Below are 2,805 nucleotides of genomic sequence, written 5' to 3' on the forward strand. Positions count from 1 at the left end.
GTACCGGAGCGAGACAGGGAGAGGTGCACCGCCGCACCCACTGCACCCCTGGCGGCCACCACCGGCCACTGCCACCCGCCAATCAAGAAGGCGATTACAGATCCGAGCTTGATTCGAGTCACATCGCGTTGGTTCCGCCGCCATTTTGTTCTCCTCGTATCGGGACCGCGCGCGCCGGCGGCGCCAGCTCCAGAGCCGCGCTGGATTGGCTTTCCCCGCGGTTAACCTTGCTCTGCCGGAGCCCTCGCCGCCGGGGGTCATGTGTGCAACGCGTCATCGCGTCCCCCCGCCCGCTCGCCTCGCAGCTGCACACTGTCAGAAACTGCGTTCCCGAAAAGAACTAATCATTTTGTCCGATCAATATCCATGCAGAGATCGAGTTCAGGTGCTTCTGGAGATATGCGTGAGGGCAGCTCGGCGAACGCCAGAGTACCAGGAAACGGACAGAAAAAGGGAAGGTAAGTAGATATTTTTTTGCCGCTTGCCGTTACGAAATACCTCACTGGTACGACACAGTGTACGCACCGATTCTTTTTGGACGGGTGATCCGAAGACCAGTTACAGAACGTCGCCTCAGCGATGGGGTTCAGCGGTGGTGCCAAAGCCGCGGTATTTGTGCGGCTTAAGCTGGGGCCTAGCTGAACAGAAGGTATGCCGCTACTGTTATCTGCAACCAACGATGATTGTGCCGTAGAACTGTATTTTTCCCAATGACACAAACTTGGGCGGGTGCTTTAGGGAGGGTTCTCTCTAATGGGTGCCTCGAACCGTGGCCAGTCAGCGTCGACCGATGGGAGCGCGCGCGCACCGTGACGGTGGGGGTCACTCCTTTCTTTTTGATCACGCACGGTGACAGGCGACACCTCCATCCAATGCAGTAATCCCCTGTCGCCTGCTGCTCGTCCTTGAAACTTGCGGCAGGCAGGGCTGGGGGGCTTGTTCGGACAGCAGCTGCAGTTTGGGGAGTGTAGAGGGAGGGGCGGGTGATGGGGCTCAACACGGCCGGGCGCTAGCGGCAGCTCCGGCACGGGGAGGCGATCGAGTCCCACCACAGCCGTCGAGCGGCATTGTCAAGCCCCACCGTTGACAACTCGTCCGAGTGATGGATCATGTTCGGTCACGGCGATGGCTTAGCGCGATTAGTCTGGGGTTTGGGCGGGTGCGAGTGTGGCGCGGCTGTGAGCCTGGGGCCTGGGGGAACCGTGCACCGGCCCTGCACCAGCCCACCGGCCCTGGGCGCTCGGTAGGTCCAGGGGCAGCAAACACCCTCTAGACTAGCTCCAGCGGGGAGCTTACGGGAGCCGTGCACCGGCCCACCGGTCCAGGGTGCTAGGTCCAGGGGCAGCAAACACCCTCTAGACTGGCTCCAGTGGGGAGCTTGGGGGTCCGTACACCGGCACAGGGCGCTAGATCTCAGGGCAGCAAACACCCTCTAGACTATTGGGAGTCCATGAACCAAACCCAGGGCGCTAGGTCCAGGGGCAGCAAACACGCTCTAGACTGGCTCCAGTGGGGAGCTTGGGGGTCCGTACACCGGCACAGGGCGCTAGATCTCAGGGCAGCAAACACCCTCTAGACTATTGGGAGTCCATGTACCAAACCCAGGGCGCTAGGTCCAGGGGCAGCAAACACGCTCCAGCCGGGAGCGACTGCCGGGTCGAGTGTCCTGGGGCGAGAGAGAAAATGCATTTTGGGAGATGAGTTGTATCACAGAACTTGCTTCAGTTTTGGGAAGCTGCGTTGGTTGACCGCGTCGACGGCGTCGTCGTCATGGGGCGGACAAATAACTGGGGCAAATGGGGAGAACGGATGCAGTGCAGGCTGAGGGGCGGAAGGGGAACGAGGAGGGGATATCATTCTATTTTCGGGCGGAAACTTTGTCTGTGCAAACCAACAGCAACAGCGGCAGCGTCTCCGGTCCACTCGGGACTCGGGCCGCCGCTGGCCAGCCAGCGTGCAGTAGAGGGGTGTTCCGGGGCTGGGCTGTGTGTGGAGGGCAGTGAGCACTGGGAAAGGGGGGGGGGGGACGAGACGATTATTCCAGCCGAAGACCTAAATCACACCGGAACTGACAACTTCGATCAATTAAAGTGAGCGAGTTGTTTTTGTTTGAAAAAAATAAAATAAAAAATACTTTTGAAATTAAGAAAAAGCAAGCAAAGGAAAATGTGGACCGGTCTTTACCCTCCTAACAGTGACTAAAAGTCAAGTTACCTTTGCATTTGGAAGTCTACAAATACTCTTTAGTTTTTAAGGTTTGAAGTCTCCCGCCGTCTGCCCGAGCGCGAGCTGTGGACGCTATACGGGTCGCCCCTTGGCCGGCGCGGCTGGCAACCCAACCGACGCGACCGTCGAGCGCGTTGTGGGGCCCATGTCCGCAGGGGCTGTGGCGGCGTGGCTGCCTTCGGATGGTCAGCCCTGGGGTGATACGCCCTTAGATCAACCATCACAGGATATTTGTTTGCGCGGCACTTGACCTCAAGATGCCTCAAATAAATGTGGGTTTCCAAGTCAGGGCTAATTTGCCAAATAACCCCTGCCTCACTTTTCCGAGAATCACAAGTCAACAGTGTTTTCGCACAGGAAATGTGGCATACTTAGAAATGTACTTTGGGCATGGGCCCTCCCTCACGAAGGCCCAAGATCGACCTAGACAGGACCTGTCTGGCGAAAGCGATATCTAACCTGATAGCAATCTCACTTCAATCCCTCCCTCCCTCCCTCCCTCTCTCTTGGGCGCTCTTCCGCTATCGTCGCTTGCATCCTCTTCCCCCCTCCAATCAAACCATTGAGTGGCTTCGCTCT

Source organism: Frankliniella occidentalis, unplaced genomic scaffold (genome assembly GCF_000697945.3).
Source record: "Frankliniella occidentalis isolate FOCC.00 unplaced genomic scaffold, Focc_3.1 Scaffold30, whole genome shotgun sequence".
Taxonomy (NCBI): Eukaryota; Metazoa; Arthropoda; class Insecta; order Thysanoptera; family Thripidae; genus Frankliniella; species Frankliniella occidentalis.